The sequence below is a fragment of the Boleophthalmus pectinirostris genome, unplaced genomic scaffold (genome assembly GCF_026225935.1).
Source record: "Boleophthalmus pectinirostris isolate CB_2022bp ecotype Guang Dong unplaced genomic scaffold, ASM2622593v1 HiC_scaffold_19, whole genome shotgun sequence".
In the NCBI taxonomy this organism is placed as follows: domain Eukaryota; kingdom Metazoa; phylum Chordata; class Actinopteri; order Gobiiformes; family Gobiidae; genus Boleophthalmus; species Boleophthalmus pectinirostris.
The window spans coordinates 42,935,317-42,960,798 of record NW_026571140.1 but is presented as its reverse complement, the minus strand read 5'-3'; the positions used below and the strand labels follow the sequence as shown (position 1 = coordinate 42,960,798).

Below are 25,482 nucleotides of genomic sequence, written 5' to 3'. Positions count from 1 at the left end.
TAAAGGAGCATTACGTAGTTTCGGCTGGACGGTCCAAACCTTCTATCCTCGGTGGAGTTTCAGCTGGAATGTTCCACAGTTTGGCATTAAGCATCTCCATGGAGACGAGCACATAACTTTAACAAACCAAGAACATATTTGGCCATAAAGTCGCCTGTTATTGAATAAAACACGGGTGTCAAACATGCGGCCCAGGGGCCAGATCCGGCCCTCCAAGACCTTTAATCTGGCCCTCGGCTGATTTTCTATTTACTATTTACATACAAGTTCATGTTAAAACTTTGTGTTGAAATTGCATTTTTCTTAAAGTTTCTGGTTGTTCATAATATTATAATAATTTGTAAAAAAAAATTTTTTTTTTTAAAGAGTTCCTCAATTAAAAAAGATTTCTGTTTTTTTTCTGTTTTGTTTTTCCGGCCCCTTTGGGATTAAAGTAGGTTGGATACGGTCCCCAGACCAAAATGAGTTTGACACCCCTGGAATAAAACAAAGATGGATAAAGTTCTTTTGATGGTGGAGATGTTTGCCACTGACCTTGAGGTCTGATCCCTGCTACTGTCAACACTGTCTTTGTGTCATTTAGCAACACACTTGCATGTTACCCACCAACTTATTTATAAAGCTCTTTAAAAACTTCACAGCTGGTCAACGTGCTGAACACGAACACAGACTAAACAAGGACAATCACAGTACAACACAAACACAACACAAACACAACACAACTACTAAAAACATAAAACAATAAGATACACAACAACAACAACAAAAACAAATGTCCATGTCACTTGTTAAACTCCAGTGAAGATTGTAGATGTTGTAAACACAGAGACCAATGTGAATCCTAAATCACAATCGACCTGTTACTGATGAGTTTGAACCAACAACCGGCAAAGTACAAAAACAAACTTATGTTCCTACGAAGTCCCGAAGTATTTGACACATTTGTAGAAGTTCAGTGTTTGAATATGTCTCGTTCTGACTCAGGATGGATTAACTTCTAGAGATTTTGTTTCTTTAATTAAAAAAAAAAACAAAAAAAAACTGACTGATCACTGCGATGTTAGTGTTGGTGTTAGTGTGTTTTTTCGTCGGTGTTAGTGTGTTTTTTGTCGGTGCTTTTTGTCGGTGCTTTTTGTCGGTGTTGGTGCTTTTTGTCAGTATTAGTGCTTTTTGTTAGTGTGTTTTTTTGTCGGTGTTGGTGTTTTTTTGTCGGTGTTGGTGTTTTTTTGTCGGTGTTGGTGTTTTTTTGTTAGCGTTAGTGTTTTTGTTAGTGTTAGTGTTAGTGTGTTTTTTTGTTAGTGTTAGTGTGTTTTTTGTTAGTGTTTTTTGTTAGTGTTAATGTGTTTTTTTTGTTAGTGTGTTAGTGTGTGTTTTTTTGTTAGTGTTAAGTGTGTGTTTTTTGTTAGTGTGTGTTTTTTTTGTTAGTGTTAGTGTGTTTTTTTGTTAGTGTTAGTGTGTTTTTTTGTCAGTGTTAATGTGTTTTTTTTGTCAGTGTTGGTTTTAGTCGTGTTAGTGTCAGACTCACCGTTCAGCAGAGAAAAAAAAAGGGACCAGACGAGTCCAGGGAGTCCAAGTCCTGAGACCAAATCCTGAAGCCAGACTCTGAGGATCCACAGGAGAGAGGGAAGAGAGAAAGGGACCAGAGAGAGGGAGGGGATCCAGATGAGAAAGGGAGAAGAAAGGAAGGAAGAGGAGAGGGAGAGGAGGAGAGAGAAAGGTGGAGGAGAGAAGGGAACCACAGGAGAGAGAAGAGAGAGATGAGGAGAGAGAGAGGGAGGAGATGAGGAGAAAGAGGGGATCCGGAGGAAAAAGGGAGGAAGAGGAAAGAGAGACCAGAGAGAGGTTGAGGAGAGAGGGATGAGAAGATCCAGAAGAGAGAGAGGGATCAAAGAGAGTGAGGAGATAAGAGAGACAGAGAAGAGAAAGAAGAGGTGAGCCAAAAAGCGAGAAGTGAGGGAAAAAGAAAGGACAGAGAGAGAGTAACCAAAAAGAGGGGTAGAAAAGAAAGAAAGATTTATTTTAAAAAAGAAAGAGAAAGAGAGAGAGATTGGTCACAGAGGGAAAGAGAGAGGGAGAGAGTGAGGTGCAGTGGAGAAAGAGAAAAGAAAAATAAAAGGAGAAAGAAATAGCAAAAAAAAAGAGGGACGTAAAGAGAGCGACGGGTTGAAAGGAAGAGAAAGGTGAAGGGGGAAAAATAGAGAGAAACAGAAAAAGAAAAGGGTTTACAAAAAATGAGAGAAACAGGAGAAAGAGAAGAAAGGAGGGAGACAGAGGGAGAGAGAGAAGATTGTTTGTTAGCGTTAGCATTTAGCATTAGCGTTAGCATTAGCGTCACCGTTAGCATTTAGCATTAGCATTAGCGTTAGTTCAAACCGCCCTCTCGCTAAACGGCGTCACATTCCGAACACTCAAGAGAAATTCCACACGGCACCACCAAAGGAAAAACCACAGCCAGTTTAGAAAGTTAGAATCATATTTACGGTTATTTAAATGAGGAAAAAAAAAACTAACAAAAAAAACACAGAAGCATTTTACAGCGTTTTGTAAAACTCCACAGCGGCGGTGACGGAGCAGCCAAACATTATACTCAAGTAAAATAAACTGAGCAGAATTTCAGAATAAAAAACTGGGACATGCGGGTTGGGATGGTTGGTACAGGACTCAGTTCTGCTTAATATTAATTGTATTTCTTTATTTAAAAAAAAAAGTAAATATCATTGTTTTGACAAACTGCTCAGACTGGTGATCGGCAGTAGTAGTATTCGCAGTAGTAGTATCTGCGGAAGTAGTATCTGCGGAAGTAGTACTCGCAATAGTAGTACTTGCAATAGTAGTGCTCGCAATACTAGTACTACTATTGCGAGTACTATTGTCGTACTCGGAACAGTAGTACTCACAATAGTAGTATCCACAGTAGTAGTATCCTCAGTAGTACTAGCAGTAGTATCTGCAGTAGTAGTACTCGCAGTGGTAGCATCCGCAGTAGTATCCACAGCAGTACTATCCTCAGCAGTACTATCCTCAGCAGTACTATCCTCAGTAGTAGAATTCTCAGTAGTACTATCTGCAGTAGTTGTATTCTCAGTACTACTATCTGCAGTAGTAGTATCTGCAGTAGTAGTATTCTCAGTAGTACTAGCAGTAGTATCTGCAGTAGTAGTACTCGCAGTAGTAGTACTCGCAGTGGTAGCATCCGCAGTAGTATCCACAGTAGTACTATCCTCAGCAGTACTATCTTCAGCAGTACTATTCTCAGTAGTAGAATTCGCAGTAGTACTATCTGCAGTAGTTATATTCTCAGTACTACTATCTGCAGTAGTAGTATCTGCAGTAGTAGTATTCTCACTAGTAGTATTCTCAGTAGTAGTATCTGCAGTAGTAGTATTCACACTAGTAGCATTTACAGTAGTAGTATCTGCAGTAGTAGTATTCTCAGTAGTAGTATTCACACTAGTAGTATTCTCAGTAGTAGTATCTGCAGTAGTAGTATTCTCAGTAGTAGTATTCACACTAGTAGCATTTTCAGTAGTAGTATTCTCAGTAGTAGTATTCACACTAGTAGTATTTCTCAGTAGTAGTATCTGCAGTAGTAGTAGTATTCTCAGTAGTAGTATTCACACTAGTAGTATTCTCAGTAGTAGTATCTGCAGTAGTAGTATTCTCAGTAGTAGAGTATTCGCAGTAGTAGTATCTGCAGTAGTAGTATTCTCAGTAGTAGTATTCACACTAGTAGCATTTGCAGTAGTAGTATCTGCAGTAGTAGTAGTAGTATTCTCAGTAGTACTAGTAGTATTCTCAGTAGTAGTATCTGCAGTAGTAGTCTTCTCAGTAGTAGTATTCACACTAGTAGCATTTGCAGTAGTAGTATCTGCAGTAGTTGTTCAGTTTATGACTAAATAATGAAAATGTGAAGCTGCTGAACAAAAAATATCATTTAAAAAAACACCTTTAAAATAAAAGTAATGCAGCTTTAGTCCAGGCTGAGGTAAAAATATAAATATGTTTATTTTGTGATTCCAAATGATCTTAAACAGTCCGGGACAGTCCCAGTGTTGAGCCTGAGTCCCCTGTCCCAGTGGATTTATCCAAAACCACTGATTTGTCCCAGTTTTAAATAACAAATGTCCCTGGTGTTGTTATTTTTGACCAATCTGATCCCTGCCAACAGTAAAGAGAGACTTAAATTGTAATTTGTTTTGGTAAAATACAGAAAATCTGCTTAAAAACGACCAAAAACAAAGAAAATGTGACTATACTGACTCACATGTTCGTCATGAATGGTCTCCGCAGAACAATTTTCCTTAATTTCGCACTAGTTTCACAATTTTATTATCACCAACCACCAAAAAACGCGGATGTCCCAGTTTTTTATTTTGAAAATCTGGTCACTCTAGGTCGGTATAAAGAAAATTGTGAAAAGAGCATGTATTCTCATAATTTTTGAGGCCTCTATCGCTGCATTTTTTTTTTTTTTTTTTTTTTTTTTTTTTTGCTTTATGGTCATTTGCAAACACGGTTTTCTGTATTTTGGCTCCAACAAATGACAATTTATGCTCCTCTTTACTGCTGGCAGGGATCAGATTAGTCAAAAATTGTAATAGTCGTGTTTTAGTCCTGGTTTAAACCTGATGTAGTCTTGGTTTAGTCTTGGTTTTCGATCAAATTGTTCAGAAATAGGGACTCTTGTATAAAACTGGGACTGATCACTGGTTTTGGATAAATCTGCTGGGACAGGGGTCTTGGGTCTTGGGATCAGACCTGGTTTAGACCTGGTTTAGACCTGGTTTAGACCTGGTTTAGACCTGGTTCAGTCTGTATGTGGCGCAAAAAATCCTGCATTGCGGCTTAAGTCACGGAAACAGCGATTATCCATTTTTCCATTATTCATTTAAACACAAAATTGAAAACTGAAAAACAAATAATTATTTGTTTATGTGTTTGTTTGTTTTTTCCATTTTGATTTTGGAGACAAATAATGAAGAAAATTTTTGCTTTTTCATTCTCTTATTTTTGGTTTTATTTTGAAAAACAAATGCTACACAAATTGTTATATTATTAAATGTCTCTGGCCCAGGGGTGGGCAAACTACGGCCCAGGGGCTAAATACGGCCCTTTAATCTTTTTAATCTGGCGCGCCGAACTTGAATAATAGTAAAAATAATAATAATTGTCAGTGTTTTAAACGTCATTTCTATAAATAGTAAATACCATGGGACTTGAAAGACAGATATTTTGTTGTAATGATTTGTAATGATTTTCAATTATAGGATATTTCAATAACGTTTTTTTCTCTTATGAGGTGAATTACCAAAAAAAAAACTCCATCCATCTGGTCCTGGTCCGGCCCTTCTGTCAAATTTTAGAACCTTTTGTGGCCCGTGAGTCAAAAAGTTTGCCCACCTCTGTTCTAGCCATGTCAGAATCTTCCCTTTTTTTTTTTTCCAGCTTCTTTCTTCAAGTTAGAAAAGAGTTTTGAAACAGATCTGTGCTGTACATGCGACTGGAGTTGGCCTCTCGAAGCCAAAATAGAAAAGTAAATGACAGAGTGGTGCTTTTTCCTGTTTTAGCCTGAGCCCCGAACGTCACAGCTGCAGCTACACGACCACATCACCGACATGTGACCACACCGCAAAAAGTACGCATCATCTACAGGGGACTTGAACCCAGCACGTTAAAGACGGGGTATGTTACTTCTCTGGGGTTTTCACTGTAACACGTAACATATTTAGATCACCATGTTCTTTTTATCGTTTTCAAAATGCTGTATTTGCCGAAAACAACGCATGAACATGTTTTATAAGTCTCCGCTTCCGTTGTGCGTCGCACTAACGAAACTACTACAGTTGTATTCAGTTCTGTGTTTTTGTACATTTATGTAGAATTGTTGTGTGGGAGCATGGGGGGATGTAGATTTGTGGGCGGAGCCTTGGACAAAATCTTACATCTAATCATAATGAGGGTTTGAACAGGGCAGAGGAGAGATCTCTAGATGACTCAAACATGCACGGATGACTCTAAAACCTCTTCAGACATGTTTTTAATGAGGGAACAACGTTAGAACATGGGAGAAAGAGACAAACGTCAGTTTTGCGTGACACTCCTTCTTTAAGTTGTCTTGATGTAATTCAGGTTACGTTTACACTGAAACGAATCACCGTATCTGAAACGATTTGCGTCCAGACATGTCGTTTCTGTGTCCGCAATCAAAGCTTTCCCCATCCACACAGTAACGCAAAACCACCCGAAATGCTAGTCACATGACCAAGCTGGCGTCACATCGTCACGTGGGACGTAAAAACAAGAAAGAGGAGCACCGTGTCTGAAGTTGCAGCAGTCGATTTCGAGCCAGTTCAGTTGTTATTGAACGTAACCCTGGATTTTAACACGTTTGTCTACAGTTTGTTTAAACCAGGGGTCTCCAACCTGTAGCTCGGGAGCTACCAGTAGCTCTCCACAGACTTCCACGTAGCTCGCCAAAGGATTTTGGAATTACATGTACGGTCCTGAATAAGTACAATTTGATGAATTAAATGCCTATTACCATTGTACATGTGTGATTCTGACGCTTAACTTTATACACTAATAAATGGATAATGGTTTATGTTTTATAGGTATTTAACTGTACGTCATTTAAGGCTCACCGTGGTTCTTATGTTTACTCAATTTCTTGTGACCTAGTACCTCTTTGGTATTTTCGTTTTGTAAAAGTAGCTCACCAGAGGAGACCCCTGGTTTAAACCGTTTTCCACAACAGCGTCACACGACCAATGTCACAAACCCAGAGAATCAGGAAGGCACAAGTCACAGTGACGTGGTCCAATAAGGACGAAACTAGAGCTCCTACATCAGAGTATCAGTGTTTTCAGGCGTCCACACAGTGCGGGATCAGATCTGTACTCTGATGAATTCGTGGGAGCTGGAGGCACCAGATCGTTCCGTCTCTGGAGCCGTTTTAGTGTGGACGAACACTGCATCCACAAACGAAAACAACTAGAATACGAACTAGTGTGGACGGGGCCTTAGTCTCCGCTTCCTTTGTGCGTCGCGCTAATGAAACTCCTGCACTTCACATCAGGTTTGTCCAGTTGCCGTGTTCAGTTTTGGGTCATGTTTTTGTATATTTACGGAGATTTCTCGTGTGGAAGCATGGCTGACGTAGACTTGTGGGTGGGGCCTTGTACAGAATCTTACATCTAAATCATAACGAGGGTTTGAATAGGGCCCAGGAGAGATCGCTACATTATTCAAACATGCACGGACGACGTTAAAAACTCTTCAAGCACGTTTTTGATGAGGGAACAACATTAAAAGATGGAAGAAGGCTCCAAAAAAAAGTCAGTTTTGCTTAACACCTTTTTAAATTGCCTTGATGATTTTTTGGCCCCTATGTTCCTGTATCTGATCTTTTAATGACAGTCTGAACCACACAGATCCGACTTTTTCAAATGCGACCCAGGCCACTTGGATATATGCTCCTAAAACCGACACATATCCGATCGTTTGACACGTGACTTCAGTCTGAGCGGCCAGGTCACATCCATTTTATCAAGAACTGGACTGTATTTTGGGAGACAAGCCCAGCGGTTAGGCAACGTCTGTAAACACTGAGCAAACACGCTGCTGCATGTGACGTCGTCGTGTCCTCCAGTGCTCATGCGGGACACTTTTGGGGCGTTTAAAGTTCACACTGGAGATCACATACAAGTCACATTTAACTGGAAAGGTGAACGACCTCGCCAAAAAAAAAAAAAAATCTTGTTTCACAATCAAATCTGAACTGAGCATTAAACCCTGCAGTCTGAACAGAGCCTTAGGTGCTTATTATTTATTTGATATTCAGCACAGCATGGTTTAGTCCTGTTAAATTCTGGTTTAGACCTGGTTTAGACCTGGTTTAGACCTGGTTTAGACCTGGTTTAGACCTGGTTTAGACCTGGGTTTAGATCTGGGTTTAGATCTGGGTTTAGATCTGGGTTTAGATCTGGGTTTAGTCCTCGTTTTAGTCCTGGTTTAGTCCTGGTTTTAGTCCTCGTTTTAGTCCTGGTTTAGTCCTCGTTTTAGTCCTCATTTTAGTCCTCGTTTTAGTCCTCGTTTTAGTCCTGGTTTAGTCCTGGTTTATTTCTGGTTTAGTTCTGGTTTGGACCTGATTTAGTCTCAGTTCAGTCCTGGTTTAGTCTTGGTTTTAGTCCTGGTTTAGACCTGGTTTAGACCTGGCTTAGTCTTGGTTTTAGTCCTGGATTAGACCTGGTTTTAGTCCTCGTTTTAGTCCTGGTTTAGTCCTCGTTTTAGTCCTGGTTTAGTCCTCGTTTTAGTCCTGGTTTAGTCCTCGTTTTAGTCCTGGTTTATTTCTGGTTTGGACCTGGTTTGGACCTGATTTGGACCTGGGTTTAGACCTGGTTTTAGACCTGGGTTTAGACCTGGGTTTAGACCTGGTTTAGTGTCCAGCAATGAGTGGAATTACAGAAAAAAAGGATTTAGCCCAAAATGTGAAAACAGGAAAATCCCGCCGTGTAATCCATTTATTTCAGCAAAGTAACTGTAATCCAATTACCACTCACTGAAACAGTAACTGTAACTGAATACAGCTACTCATAATTTGTACTCTGATTACGTAACTCCAGTACATGTAATCTGTTACTCCCCAACACTGACGGGGAGGGCATCTGACACACTGGGAGACTGTGTTATTCTGGTCCCCACAGATGGAAAAGTCAAAGCTCTGGTCTTCGGTTCACACTAAACTCACATCTGTCACACTCCTCTCACATTTCCACAACGAACCAGGGTCAGGAAGTCAAACTGTCCACAAGCGGCTAAAGGACTACAATTAGCAAACACTTAACAAACACGCTAAAGAACTACAATTAGCGAATGCGCGAAACAATTAATGCTGCGTTCTTTTGCGCTCGAGACTCAGGGAAAACCGACCTCCACCTCGAGAAAGGTCAATGGAACGGCCAGTCAAATCAGAGTTCTGAAACACAAACTGGATTTGCGTCACAGCAGAAATGTCGGCGCGCACGGTAAACGAGGAGAATTGTTTTTTGGTCATTATTTTGATGTGTTAAGTTGCATTTGTGTAGAGAAAGTGTCTTCTAAAAACTTTGTAGTGACATTTAGACTTTCTTTCACATCACAGTTACACAAGTTTTTGTCTGAACATGTAAACGTCAAACTGCCAGAACTCAGCCGCCGACAGCTCATGTTAGCTAACAGACTGTATTTATTAGCAGGAGCTAGCGACGTTATATTAAACTTTCTCGGGCTCCATATTTTCCCCGACTGTTGCGATGGAACATATTTACAACGGATGTCGGGAAAACTGACTAACTAGTGCAGGGGTGTCAAACTCATTTTGGTCTAGGGGCCGTATCCAACCTACTTTGATCCCAAAGGGGCCGGATCAGAAAACTCATGTCATATAAACCCCAAAAATAATAATAAGTTCAAATATTTGTGCAGAGAAATGCAAATCTATTACAGAAATCTTTTTTAATTGATGAACTCTTTCTTATTATAAGTTTATAATATTATGAACAACCTGAAACTTTAGGAAAAATTCAATTTCAACACAAAGTTTTAACATGAACTTGTTTGCAAACAGGAATAAGTAAATTTTTCTTGGCTCCACTTTTCTCATGTTGGACATTTTTCTGATGAGGGTGTCACGGTCAACAGTCAAAACGATCGTCCTTTAAGAGCGTTTGGAAAGAGACAAGTCTTCATTTGTGCTGCTCTGGTGGGAGGGGCCACGTTCAAAGGCTCTGGAGATGCTGCTATGCTAAGCGGCGCAGAAAATTACCAATATTTTAATAGAAAATATCATTAAAATATTTTAGTAGAAAATCACCCAAGGGCCACATTAAAAGTCTTGGAGGGCCGGATCTGGCCCCTGGGCCTTATGTTTGACACCTGTGCACTAGAGACATTCAATAAATGCAGGGTAAAACTACAAAACAATTCGCAAACACCTTACAGGACTACAGTTAGCAAACACTTAGTAAATACGTTAAAAAACTACAATTAGCTAACATGTGAAAGAACTAAAACTACCAAACAATTGGCAAACACCTTACAGCAAATGTCTGAAAGAACTACAGTTAGTAAAAAAAAAATCTGTAAACATACTAAAGAACTACAATTAGCAAAAGAAGAAAATCTATTTGTCAACTGGACAAAAGTTTATTTGGTCAAATACGTTTCGCAGCTCATCCAAGCCGATTATTTTGTCCAGTAGACAAACTGAATTTCTTCTTTTGCCGTGGATTCTAATGGGACGACAGAGGGATTGTACACACAACTACAATTAGCAAACATTAAAAGAACTACAATTAGCAAATGTGTAAAATAACAAACTACCAAACGATTACCAAACACCTTACAGGACGACAATTGTCAAATGCTTGAAAGAACTACAATTAGTAAACAATTAGCAAATATACTAAAGGACTACAATTAGCAAAAACTAGCAAACAATAAAGAACTACAATTAGCAAAAACTAGCAAACAATAAAGAACTACAATTAGCAAAATACATTAAAGAACTACAGTTAGCAAAACATGTTAAAGAACTAAAACTACCAAACAATTAGTAAACACCTTACAGGACTACAAATAGCTAACGTGTGAAAGAACTACAGCTAGTGAACAAGTAGCAAACACATTAAAGAACTACAATAAAGAACTACAATTAGCAAACATATTAAAAGAACTACAATTAGCAAATGTGTAAAATGACAAACTACCAAACGATTACCAAACACCTTACAGGACGACAATTAGCAAATGCGTGAAAGAACTACAGTTAGTAAACAATTAGCAAATATACTAAAGGACTACAATTAGCAAAAACTAGCAAACAATAAAGAACTACAATTAGCAAAATACATTAAAGACCTAAAACTACCAAACAATTAGCAAACACCTTACAGGACTACAAATAGCTAAGGTGTGAAAGAACTACAGCTAGTGAACAATTAGCAAAACACATTAAAAGAACTACAAGTAGCAAATGCATGAAAGAAGTAAAGTTAGTAAACAATTAGCAAACATATGAATGGATCTACAATTAACTAGCAAACACATTAAGGAACTACAATTAGCAAAGCTAATTATAGTTCTTTAATGTGTTAACATGTGAAAAAAAACTACAATTAGCAAACATGTGAAGGAATTACACTTAGCAAACAGTTAGCATAGATGTTAAAGAACTACAATTAGTAAAACACATTTACAGAACTACAAGTAGCGAATGCGTAAAATAACAAACTACAAAACAATTAGCAAACCTCTTACAAGACAACAAAACAATTAGTAAACACCTTATAGAACTACAATTAGTTAACATGTGAAAGAACTACAGTTAGCAAATGCATTAAAGAACTACAATAAAGAACTACAATTAGCAAAACACATTAAAAGAACTACATGTAGCGAATGTGTAAAATAACAAACTACCAAACGATTACCAAGCGCCTTACAGGACGACAATTAACAAATACGTGAAAGAACTACAGTTGGTAAACAATTAGCAAATATACTAAAGGACTACAATTAGCAAAATACATTAAAGAACTACAATTATCAAACATGTTAAAGGGTTCATATTAACTATTCTCTGCTCTGTTCTAATGTAGTTTCCTCGTCACAAACAGACCTGGAGACCGAGTTTTGTTTCATTCACACAAGTTTAACACACAAATCCTGCACATTTAGCCTGAGTTCTTTTCTCAAACCGAAAACACTCTGTTCCACCTTGTGATGTCATGTGGTAACAGCTCCTTTTAACTCAAGTTAAAAGTTCACTGTTCGCTTGAAATGATTACTTTGCGACATCACGGTGGAGCAGAGCATTTTGGGTCCTTAAATAACTACAATTAGCAAACACGGTCAAAGTACTAGCAAACAGTTAGCAAACGCGCTCGACCTCTCCACTGTGACCTCTGACCTGGTGACGTGGTCCAGTCACAGGTTTTCATTAGAGAAGAATTAAAAAATAAAAACAGAACAGGCCTCCATTAAATAGAACAAAAGAAAATGAAATCACAATCTGAGTTGGTTCAATTTTCAAATCACAAAAGCTGCGATTATTGTATTTGTAGTTTAGATCTGTACAAAGGTTCTGAAACGTCCCTGAGAGAATCAGCTAGAATGTCCCCCTGAATTGTCCCCTTCATGAAAGTTAGTTCATCTATAAACAAACAAAAAAAACTTCATTATATATATTTGTATTAATTACACATGCAAGTCACAATAATCTCAACATATTTGTTCATACATACAAACAAAACATGTGAAAATGATGTGGACAATTCTTGAGGAATATTTTGACACACTGTATTTACTCTGTGTGTTTGAGACCACAAGTGCCTCAGAAACTCCTGCCTTCTCAATAAATGTGCCACAATTATTTCAGGATTTTATCTTTTATAATTTCAATAAAATACATAGTTAAATGGGGGCGTGAGTGGCAAAAAAATGTCGTTGTGTCCTTAGGCAAGACACTTCACCCACATTGCCTAGTATGAAAGTGGTGTGTGCGTGAGTGATGGTGGTGGTCGGAGGGACCAATGGCGCAGATTGGCAGCCTTGCTTCCGTCAGTCTGCCCCAGGGCAGCTGTGGCCACAGTAGTAGTTTACCACCACTCAGTGTGGAGTGACTGAATAATGAACTGTAAAGTGCTTTGGGGATCTTGAAAGGCGCTATATAAATGCAATCAATCAATCAATTCTGAATAATTCTGAACGACAAATTCTGTAGCTTTTTAAGTTTCTTGTGTTGCACTGCTTACAAATTATGTTCACAGCAGGTAAAGAGATAATTAATATTTCTTCCTAAATCACAGATATTACAGGACGGACATGTCAGACTCAGGTCCGGGGACCAAATTTGCCCCGTGATATAATTATATTTGGCCCACGAGATCATATCAAATCCATATTAGAGCTGCCCGCCTGCTACAGATACACAGATCGACTATATTTATTTAAAATCTTCTTATTATTGTATATTATGCTTGCTTATTATTAAACATTTATTTTAATAAGTAAAGCTTTAACAGTAGAAAACATGCAGATTATGTTGAAATTTTTCAGTAAATATTTAGTTTGGCTTTGGCCCATGACCAGTTTTTGATTTTGGACCTTTGTGAGTTTGAGTTTGACTCCATTGCTGCAATAGGACATGAGGAAGAAGAAAAAATGATCTAAAATATGATTTCAGAGTAAACTTCTGCAAGTACACGAGGATTATTTTGATATTAAAAACTGAAAAAATGTGTGTCGCTTCAGGAAGATCAGTAAAATGACATAAACAAGAAGCGATATTTAGTCTGGTACTTTCACATTTCACTTTATTATGGTATAGAAGCTGATTTACTCAATACATCACAGTGACCGAGAGGATGGGCCCCTCGAGCCGGGACTTTCAAGCCAGGGGGACACTCGAGCCTGTATTCGTCCCTGTGTGTCAGTGTGTCAGATGCCCCTCTTGTGCGCCAGAAAAGCTGCTCACCCTGTAGTTTAGACTTCTGCAAACATGCTCTTAAATTCATTCACTCAAATGTTTTGTTTTTTTTGTCTACAATAACAGCTTACAGCCGTCGAGTGTGTGGTGTGTGTTTACAAAATGACTCACGACGGCGCTACATAAACAAACCCAAGTCTATTTATCCGTGTCCAGAGCAGAGCTGTGAGATTAAGCACAATCGAATCAAAATCCCAGTTTGAATGGACGTAATGAGCAAATCTCAGAGGCTGTAATTCTATAAGCAACATCATCTCTCTTACAAACAACCAAATCCCCCATTTTATTCTGCACAAAAGCTGCTAACCCTGGAGTTTAGATGTGTACAAACACGTTCTAAAATGTTCCAGTGTGTCAGATGCCCTCCCAGCATCTCCATGGGGTCTTATTCTGCATAAAAGTTGCTCATCCTGTAGTTTAGATCCTTATAAACATGTTCTGAAATATGGTTCTTGCGCTCGTTTGTCATGACAGATTTGAGTCTTTTTGTCGATTCTTCTGGAAAAGTTTAAAATGTGAACTTTGAACAGAATCTTATTATTAAAAATTTAAAAATTTAATCACAATAGTTTCGTTTTTTTACCCATATAGTTCAGCTGTAGTGTGTTGTCGTACAGCAGGGGTCATCAAACTAAGGCCCGCGGGCCAACTCCGGCCCTCCACACCTTTTTGACCGGACCCCAGCCCCTCTCACTTGAACTGGCCCCATGAGGCAATCCTCAAAAGTTTTCATGGCCTGTTTTGTAAAATTACTTTTTGGCAAATAAGAACACGTCTGCATCTTGTATTTCGTAAATTTTTTCAATTAAAAAAATTATATTTATATGAAGTATTTATATTTATATAATTCTATGACATATTTACATTTGCTGCCGAATTTTCATCACGTGACAAACTCGAGATCAAACAGTGAATGTGTTTACGTGCACATCAGTGTCCCGGTTATGACTGGGTTTTTTGAGTACCGTATTTTCCGGGCTATTAGTCGCGCTCTTAAGCCTCCAACCCTATCAAAAAAAACAACAGCGTCCCGCAATCCAGAGCGCCCCATACACGAATCCACTCGGGAGTCCCAGCACGACTTCAGTAAACTACAAAGCCGCAAACACACACGGAGCAGACAGTGACCACGCAGCGAAACACACCCACAGACACACTCATCACTCCACGCCGACGAGGAACGGAACGGAGGAACGAACCGAAAAAGCGAGCGCGACCGTGCCGCTTCTAGACACGACTGAACAACTGAGTCACTGCGAACACGCCGACAATCCAGCGACAGACACACCCTCCCTACACGCCACAACTGAACAAAGCCCAGAGTCACTGTGAACGAACAAACAAACAAAACCACTCACCCATCACACTGTTGGGTCCAGTGCCGTTTCTAAATTCTAAACTAAAAAAGTTCGAAAATAGACCATTTAATGACAGTGAGCCTTATAATCCAGAGCGACTGATGACCTGGAAAATACGGTATTCATGTTTCTTCATGGTGCATGTACACGTAGTCCCCTGGTTTCTGTATCTTGGTTATTAGAAGCCGGGTTACTGTAGCTGGTTTATTCCGATAGTAACCGGGACACTGTGGCATGTAAACGCACTCACTCACTACCGTATTTTCCGGGCTATTAATGTCAAACGGGCTGACGTGGCTCTAGAGTCGTTATGTTTATATGTCGTAAAGTTGAATTTATCTGTGCAGATTAGTAGTAATAATAATGATGATCATTTTAATATAAAAACATTAATGATTAATCGATAAGCGATAGTTAATTCTCCAGACGATCGATTAATGAAATTTCATCGACTGCCCGTCCCTACACAATACGCTTTTATTTCTCATGTGTATTATTATTTCTTCACAAACGTAAGGAGATACGGTGTATTTCTGTTGTACTACGATCATCTGAGCTGTTCAGGGTTGAATAATTAACTACTGTGGCTAATTATTAGTAAATTCTGCTTTTTATTTATTGCGGCTCAGACCTGTTTGCTTTTCCAGTGGAGAATCGGACACTGTTTGCCTCAGTAGAGAAGTTTCTGCTTCATCTGGAACGTTTAAAAGTAACTCTGAGCAGCGTTGGGAAGGTGACTTTTAAAATGTAATCCCCTACAGATTACAGATTACATACCCCAAAATGTAGTTTGTAACGTAATCCATTAAATTACTTAAAGTGAGTAACGTAATCTGAATACTTTGGATTACTTGATATTGTAGCCACCACATCCACATCCTGAAAATTCATGTTTGTTTTCTTCAAATTGTCTGTTGAGTCCAAATCTCCATGAACAGACTTTTGTTTTACTGTAGAGAAGAAAAGACGAGGATCTGAACATGAGAAGTTTTATCTGCTCAAAGAAAAAAAGTCTTTACTGAACCAGATTAAAAATATTATTGACAGAGAAATGATTTTTATATGAGACACTGCTGCTTTAAATTATGTTCACCCTAATGTTAGTGTCATACTGTTTAGTCCTGGTTTAGTCCTGGTTTTACTCCTAGTTTAGTCCTGGTTTAGTTCTAGTTTTAGTCCTGGTTTTAGTCCTAGTTTAGTCCTGGTTTAGTTCTAGTTTTAGTCCTGGTTTTAGTCCTAGTTTAGTCCTGGTTTAGTTCTAGTTTTAGTCCTGGTTTTAGTCCTAGTTTAGTCCTGGTTTAGTTCTAGTTTTAGTCCTGGTTTTAGTCCTAGTTTAGTCCTTTTAGTCCTAGTTTAGTCCTGGTTTTAGTCTAGTTTAGTTTTAGTTTAGTTTTAGTCTAGTTTAGTCCTTTTAGTCCTGGTTTTAGTCCTGTTTAGTTCTAGTTTTAGTCCTGGTTTTAGTCCTAGTTTAGTCCTGGTTTAGTTCTAGTTTTAGTCCTGGTTTTAGTCCTAGTTTAGTCCTGGTTTAGTTCTAGTTTTAGTCCTGGTTTTAGTCCTGGTTTAGTTCTAGTTTTAGTCCTGGTTTTAGTCCTAGTTTAGTCCTGGTTTTAGTCCTAGTTTAGTCCTGGTTTAGTTCTAGTTTTAGTCCTGGTTTAGTTCTAGTTTTAGTCCTAGTTTTAGCCCTAGTTTAGTGCTGGTTTTAGTCCTAGTTTAAGTCCTGATTTTAGTCCTGGTTTAGTCCTGGTTTAGTCCTGGTTTAGTCCTAGTTTTAGTCCTAGTTTTAGTCCTAGTTTTAGTCCTAGTTTAGTCCTAGTTTAAGTCCTGATTTTAGTCCTGGTTTAGTCCTAGTTTTAGTCCTGGTTTAGTCCTGGTTTAGTCCTGGTTTAGTCCTGGTTTAGTCCTGGTTTAGTCCTGGTTTAGTCCTGGTTTAGCCCAAAATGTGAAAACAGGAAAATCCCGCCGTGTAATCCATTTATTTCAACAAAGTAACTGTAATCCAATTACCACTCACTGAAACAGTAACTGTAACTGAATACAGTTACTCTTATAATTTGTACTCTGATTACTTAACTCCGGTACATGTAATCTGTTACTCCCCAACACGGACTCTGAGTGACCTGTAGCTTGGATTAAAGGTCACTTACTTGTCCCCACGGAGACAGAACCCTTCAATGCCGTACTGCGGAACATTCTGGGCAAAGTAGGAGGCCCTCCACCAGAAAAGTTACACGGTGTAGCTTTAAAGCTCCTGTATGACGCAAAACTGATTCTTGTGAGCTTTAACTCGTGTTCTAATGTTGTTACTGCATCAAAAACAGACCTGGAGTTCTGTTTTGTTTCATTCACACAAGTCTGAGCGACACGATCTACATCTCCAAAGCTCTAAACGCTCTGTTCCACCTTGTGATGTCACGAAGAGGAAAGGTTTTCAAGTTCGCGGCTCCTTTTATCCTTTCGTTCAGCAAAGATCGGCAATTCCACGGCCGAAACGATTCCAAGTGATTCTAGTGAAGGTGTGCGGGGTTTAAAAACGCAGTGGAGCGCTTCCTGTGTGACCACGCGATGACATCACAAGGTGGAACAGAGCGACGAGGAAACTCTATTTGAACAGAGATCAGAAAATAACGTAATACGAACCCTTTAAGAGACGATGAAAATGTGTAAAAAAAACAAAACAAAAACTGACTTCACAGATCAGAACAGTCGCAAAGTCTAAACTAGAACCAAACCAGGACTAAACTAGGACTAAACCAGGACTAAACCAGGACTAAACCAGGACTAAACCAGGACTAAACAGGACTAAACTAGGACTAAACCAGGACTAAAAACTAGGACTAAAAGGACTAAACCAGGACTAAAGAAGGATCTAAAACCAGGACTAAACAGGACTAAAGGACTAAACCAGGACTAAACCAGGTCTAAACAGGACTAAAAGGACTAAACCAGGACTAAACCAGGACTAAAACCAGGACTAAACTAGGACTCTAAACCAGGACTAAACTAGGCCTAAACCAGGACTAAAAAAGATCTAAACCTGGACTAAACTAGGACTAAACCAGGACTAAAAACAGGACTAAACTAGCCTAAACCAGGACTAAAAGAAGATCTAAACCTGGACTAAACCAGGACTAAACCAGGACTAAACTAGGCCTAAACCAGGACTAAACTAGGCCTAAACCAGGACTAAAGAAGATCTAAACCTGGACTAAACCAGGACTAAACTAGGACTAAAACTAGGACTAAACCAGGTCTAAACCAGGACTAAACCAGGACTAAAATCAGGTCTAAACCAGGACTAAAGAAGATCTCAACCAGGACTAAATCTAGGACTAAAACCAGGTCTAAACTAGGACTACGACCCAACTTAAGACCTTAACAAAGCAGAATTTCAGAGTAATTGTTGAAAAAAATAATAATAATAATGGGCTAAAAGACGAAATCAGGTCAGCAAAACGTGAAAACTACAGGCCGGGTTGTGTTTTTACGCACGGGCCCTGGTCTGTCGTCTCCAGGCGCCTCCACGCTGCGCTCAGGTGCGCCAGAGCTTACCTGGTTTCCTCCCACGAGCGCGAGGAGTCCCACAGCCACGGCGTACGTCCTCTCCTTTACGTCCCCTCGCTGTTTTCTTAAAAAAAAACAAAAGAAAAAACAAAACAAAAAAAGCTCTCGAGTTGTTTTTTTTTTCTCCTCCTCCTCCTCGCTTCAAACCCCCGCGAATCGACGCATTTCCAGAGTTAGTACGGAGTTTTTCACGCGTCGCAGATCCGCCGACGAGACCCCCCGACGACGCACGACAGTCTCCGGAGATTGACGAAGTTTTGGCGGCGATCGGGCGACTCCGGAGGCCTTTTTTTTCTTCCGTGGGGCTCGAAATGCGTCTCGTTGATCCGTTTTCGTGGGGACAGAAGCTGCAGCTCGCGCGCGCGGATCACGTCTGTCCTCGTCCTCGTCCTCCTCCTCCGCCGTGCGCGCTCCCGGCCCCTGCGCGCGTGCACGTGTGTAATCAGATGCTGCTCGTCACAATCCACTCATCCTCTTTGCTCTGTTAACCCTTCACTCACCGAGACGCGCCCACGAGATTTTTTATTTTATTTATTTATTTTCAAAAATGTATTTATTAAATGACAAACCGTAATACAGAAAATAACATAACAATATACACATAAGATAACAAATCGAATGCCAGGGGGAGGCGTAGTACATGAAGAAAACCTTAATCGCCACTGTTACATTGTAAAAAAAAATATTCATGGACATACAACTCTCATAAATCAATACAGCTTTTTTGTTTACACTTTTAGAGACAGAAGATAAGTATAATTCTAATTGCTTAATTAAAATAAAGAAGTGTGTGAGAATTTACATTTGTGAATATAAAATTTGCCAAATATAACAATTAAATTAATTACCATTGTTTTATTGGAGTCTAAATTCTTTTCATGTACACCAAAAATAATATGTTCAAATTTTAATGAAAAATTAGGGTCTATATCAGGGGTGTCAAACTCATTTTGATCTGGGGGCCGTATCCAACCGACTTTGATCCCAAAGGGGCCGGATCAGAAAACTCATGGCATATAAACCCCAAAAATAACAATAAGTTCAAATATTTGTGCAGACAAATGCAAATCTATTTCAAAAATCTTTTTTAATTGATGAACTTTTTCTTTTACAAAATATTATAATATTATGAACAACCTGAAACTTCAAGAAAAATGCAATTTCAACACAAATGTTTTTAACATGAACTTGTTTAAAATTAACTTGTATAAATAGGAATAAGTAAGTTTTTGTTGTAAAATCCTGCACTCGGCTCCACTTTTCTCATGTTGGACATTTTTCTGATGAGGGTGTCACGGTCAACAGTCAAAACGATCGTCCTTTAAGAGCGTTTGGAAAGAGACAAGTCTTCATTTGTGCTGCTCTGGTGGGAGGGGCCACGTACAGAGACGCTGGAGACGCTGCTGTGATAAACACCACAGAAAATAACAAGATTTTAATAAAAAAAATAGAATCAAAATATTTTTGTAGAAAATCAGCTGAGGGCCAGATTAAAGGTCTTGGAGGGCCGGATCTGGCCCCCGGGCCGCATGTTTGACACCTGTGGTCTATATGATCTTTAATACATTTTAATCAGTCTTTCCAAAATGTTTTAGTAATAGTGCATTTCCAAAAAAGATGTTTTGGGATATTCTTTACAAAATGTGCAGTTAGGATTCATTGTTGTAATATATTTTAGCATAAATTGGTTAGTAGGGTAAATTTTGTGCATAAGTTTAAAGGAGACATCCCTCATCTTATTATTTATCTACATTTTTGATGCACAGTCCATCCTTTCTTCCATATAGAGTCAGGGACAACATTCCTCCAGTAAAACCTAGCAGAGGTACAGAGTTAACGCGCCCACGAGATAAAACTGGAGACGTTTAGAGCAGGAAAGAAGGAAGGAAGGAGGCACGTTTTACTTGAGTCACTTTTTAAAGGTTCTAGATTACAAAAATGTATTCTGAAGAGCTTTAAGTGATGTGATAATATTGTTACCGCATCAAAAACAGACCTGGAGTTGTGTTTTATTTCATTCACACGTGTTTGAGTAACTCTTTATTATTAGTTTGCAGTGTTGGGAAGGTGACTTTTAGAATGTAATCCCCTACAGATTACAGATTACACACACCAAAATGTAGTTTGTAACGGAATCCATTAAGTTACTGAAAGTGAGTAACGTAATCTGAATACTTTGGATTACTTGATATTGTCGTGCTTTTTAAAACGACATGAATGTAACGACCACATCCTGAAAGTTCTTGTTTGTTTGAGCCCAAGTCTCCATGAACAGGTCATTTTTTGCTGTAGAAAAGCAAAGACGAGGAAATCTGAACATAAGTTATTTTATCTGCTAAAAGAAAATAAAAAGTCCAGTCTTTCCTTAACCATATTAAAAATATTATTGATAGAGAAATGATTTTTATATGAGATCACTGCTGCCTTCAGTTATGTTCACTCTACTGTTAGTGTCATATTGTTTATTTAAAAAAATAATAATAATAAATCACTTTCTGTACAAACAGAAAGGCGCCAGCCCAGTAAAAATCAGTAATATTGGATGTTTTTTACTCAAAATGATGCAGAATCAGATTCTTAACAACAACAGTTATTAACAACCTCGTCCACTGTGTGACTGACGCCACCAACGTGAACAAGACGTTTACGTGGCTTTTACCGCCGCCTTCTGTGTCCGACAGTGAGTGGAATTATCAAAATAAAACTAAAAAAATGGGAATATCCCAAAATGTGAAAACAGGAAAATACTGCCATGTAATCCATTTATTTTAACAAAGTAACTGTAATCCAATTGCCACTCACTGAAAGAGTAACTGTAACTGAATACAGTTACTCATCATTTGTACTCTGATTATGTAACACCTGTACATGTAATCTGTTACTCCCCAACACTGTTAGTTTGTTTACATCTTCAAAACTCTGACCTGCTCTTTTCCACCTTGTGATGTCATCAAGAGGTGGTTTTCAACTTCTCAACAGATTCTTTTACCTTTAGTTCAGTAGAGATCGGCGATTCCAGAGCCAAATTCATCAAAAATGATTCTAGTGAGTTTGCATAGAGTATAAAAAAAACACACATGACATCACAAGGTGGAACAGAGTAGGCCTAAATCAGGACTAAAGAAGATCTAAACCAGGTCTAAACTAGCACTAAACCAGGACTAAAGAAGATCTAAACCTGGACTAAACCAGGACTAAACTAGGACTAAAACTAGGACTAAACCAGGACTAAACCAGGTCTAAACCAGGACTAAAACTAGGACTAAACCAGGACTAAAACTAGGACTAAACTAGGACTAAAACTAGGACTAAACCAAGACTAAACCAGGTCTAAACTAGCACTAAATCAGGACTAAAGAAGATCTAAACCAGGTCTAAACTAGCACTAAACCAGGACTAAAGAAGATCTAAACCTGGACTAAACCAGGACTAAACTAGGACTAAAACTAGGACTAAACCAGGACTAAACCAGGACTAAACCAGGACTAAAACTAGGACTAAACCAGGACTAAACCAGGACTAAAACTAGGACTAAACCAGGACTAAACTAGGACTAAAATCAGGTCTAAACCAGGACTAAAGAAGATCTCAACCAGGACTAAACTAGGACTAAAACTAGGACTAAACTAGGACTAAAACTAGGACTAAACCAAGACTAAACCAGGTCTAAACTAGGACTAAACCAGGTCTAAACTAGCACTAAACCAGGACTAAAGAAGATCTAAACCTGGACTAAACCAGGTCTAAACCAGGACTAAAACTAGGACTAAAATCAGGTCTAAACCAGGACTAAACTAGGACTAAAACCAGGTCTAAACTAGGACTGCGACCCAACCCACATGACATCACAAGGTGGAACAGAGTGTTTTCTGTTTGAGAGAAGAAGAACTCATTGAACAAGTAATGTTTAGTTACTTGTTTCCTGCTGTAAGATGTGTGTAATCCACAGAACATTAAAACAGTGAGAAGATGAAGAGGAGCAGGTCCGTCTCTTGTGGAATTAAATCAAATCATCTGAACCAAAACACAAACATGTTTCAGGACTGAGGAGAACCACAGGACGTGTCTTTAATGACAGTTCAGGATTTTAGAAGACGGTTTGTAAACTCGATGTTTCCATTGTTTTCAGCACAAGTAGGTTTTTATTTTTAAAACGCTTTTCACAGACACGTGTCACAAAGAAGTGTTACAGATTATTATTCACTCACTCCAGACCCGGTGGTGTAAACTACTACTACAGCCACAGCTGCCCTGGGACAGACTGACAGAAGCGAGGCTGCCAATCTGTGCCGTCGACCCCTCAGACCAACATCACACACACACACACACACACAGACACACACACACACACACACACACACACACACACACACACACACACACAGACACACACACACACACACAGACACACACACACACAGACACACACACACACACACACACACACACACACACACAGCACACACACACACACACACACACACACAGACACACACACAGACACACACACACACACACACACACACAGACACACACACACACACACAGACACACACACACACACACACACACACAGACACACACACACACACACACAGACACACACACAGACACACACACACACACAGACACACACACACAGACACACACACACACACACACACACACACACACCTCTCTCATACCAGGCAAAGTGGGTGAAGTGCTTTGCCTAAGAACACAACAACAGAGTAATCAATAATCAAATTACCTTTTGAGATAAAGTAATCAGAGTAGTAATTAGATTACTCTTAGAACAAGTCATGGTTATCAGCCACACTGGTGTTGACCTATAGATCTTATTTAAAGGTTGTATGGAGGATTTTTTTTTTGTTTCAAATTGTCAATGAAAGTTTAAAATACCATTACAGAGACGCAGCAGCCTTGTAATTACGATGACCAAAAAAAAAAAAGAATGAAAATTTATCAACTGTGGACGTGTTGAGGCCAGATAAACATCAGCCAATAGAAAACGAGGCTGCCTCTTTACCTATTGGCTGTCAGGTTGTCAATCAAACTCCCTACGTTTCTAGTGTAATTGACTCATCGGGATGCAGGGATCACGTGGTTTATTGCAGCGGTTCTTAGAGGCTTTTTCAAACTGTCACTTCCTCACAAAGTTTGTTGCGATGGCGGACGAGAATCCACGACCAGTTCGCCGCAAAAGAAAGTCGGTTCTTGAGGTCGCTGAAAGAAGAAGAGAAGGGGAAAAGGAGCGAAGACAAACCGAGGTGATTCTTGGAGATTCCTTCCAGCGATTGCGCGAGTGAAGCGGACGAAGGGTCTAAAAACTCGCATGCACAACATTTGTAAAAGAACTGTCGCTGTATTTCTTTTCCCTTAAAAAAATCCTCTATACAACCTTTAACATTTGTAGTAAACTAGATTTAAAAAAAAAAAAAAAAGTCCTAAAAATTCTAATTATGTTAAGTGAAAATCTGATTGTCAATAAATCCCACGATTCATCAAAATCTTTTTAAGTACAAGATTGGAGAGTTTGGTGTTTGTATCTGCAGTCAAAGTACTACATGGTCACATTTTTCTACAGCGCTTTTCCACCTTCAAGACACTCAAAGCTGCTTTACAACAAGGAACCACTCACACATTCACACACACATTCACACACACATTCACTCACCAGTGCACACAGACACTGTGGGCAAGGTGGGTTAAGTGTCTTGCTCAAAGACACAACGACAGCATTCATCTGTGGGAGCTGGAATCACACCAGCTCCTGTGGGTCAGTGGATCTGACGCTCAACCTGTGATGTTTATGTCGAGAGCTGGAATCAAACCACCAACCTTCAGATCAGTGGGCGAATGCTCCACCAACTGAACTACTGCTGCTAGAAGTTCAGCTTGGCCAAAGTATTGAAAATCAGATTATTATTATTATTGTTTATTATTATTGTTTATTGTTATTGTTATTAATTGTTTGTTTATTTTATTATTGTTTGTTATTAATGTTGTTGTTGTTATTGTTGTTGTTGTTATTATTATTGTTGTTATTATTATTGTTATTATTATTGTTGTTATTATTATTGTTGTTGTTATTATTATTATTATTATTATACTGATCCTCGTCTGCTCCTCTGTTCAGGAAATACAATATTCTGACAATATTTAATGTGAACATATGTTGTATTTGTTCATGTATAAATATGTGCATTTGTCAAATGTTTGACTCAGATCTTTTGACACTTTTTCATGTTCACACCTGAACTACGAGACACTGCAGAGACGTTTATCTTCCCTTGTGCACAACTTCCACGAATCAAAGAACACTCAAGTTCAGAGGAATCATTTAGCAAATACTCTCAAATCTATTTCCTCACTGGACTATTTTAAAAGACAATTAAGACAATCAATCAATTTCCTGACTTTTGCCTGTCAAATGTTGTGTTAATTAAATATCTGGGGCAGATCATGACCGCGGACATGACAGATGATGAGGATGTGTACAGACAGTGTAGGACGACGCTCTGTGCTCAGGCAAATACCCTCATGCGTATGTTTGGTTCTTGTACAAATGATGTAAAGTTGTTATTGTTTAAATCTTACTGTTCACCGTTGTACAGTTCACCTCTGGACTCATTATAAAAAAGCCAGTTTGCAAAGACTGCAGGTGTTTACAATGACGCTTTACGGAGCTTTTGAGGAGCCACGATGGACGAGTGCGACTGAAATGTTTGTTTCTGCTCGAGTGAAACTTTGCAAGCTGCACTAAGAATTTTAATGTACAGTTTTATGTGCAGACTGAACAAATCAGACAATGAAATAATAATGTCACTCACAAATCTGAGATCAGTGCAATAAGGTGTCAGTCCAACATGTGGAGACACTGGTGAGGTCGTCTTTTAAAAACATGAATGTTGATTGTTTTGTATTGTCACTGTCCTTGTCTGTTTTTTAAATGGACCGAGTCCGGAATAAAGAAGATGATGATGATGATGATGATGATGATGATGATGAGAGGAGGAGAGGAGGAGGAGGAGGAGG

The 25,482-nt window shown here is 38.9% G+C and overlaps 1 protein-coding gene across 1 annotated transcript in view; it reads right to left on the bottom strand.

Annotated features, from left to right (window-relative positions):
* LOC110173250 (protein kinase C and casein kinase II substrate protein 3) overlaps positions 1-18,836 on the bottom strand; it is a 49,119-nt gene extending 30,283 nt beyond the window's left edge. Inside the window, exons 1-2 of the mRNA XM_055154367.1 lie at positions 18,433-18,836; positions 1,526-1,602 (exon numbers count right to left, since the gene is read on the bottom strand). The gene's annotated coding sequence lies outside the window, so the exon portion shown is untranslated. The remainder of the gene's footprint in view (positions 1-1,525; positions 1,603-18,432) is intronic.
* Between the last annotated feature and the right edge of the window lie 6,646 nt (positions 18,837-25,482).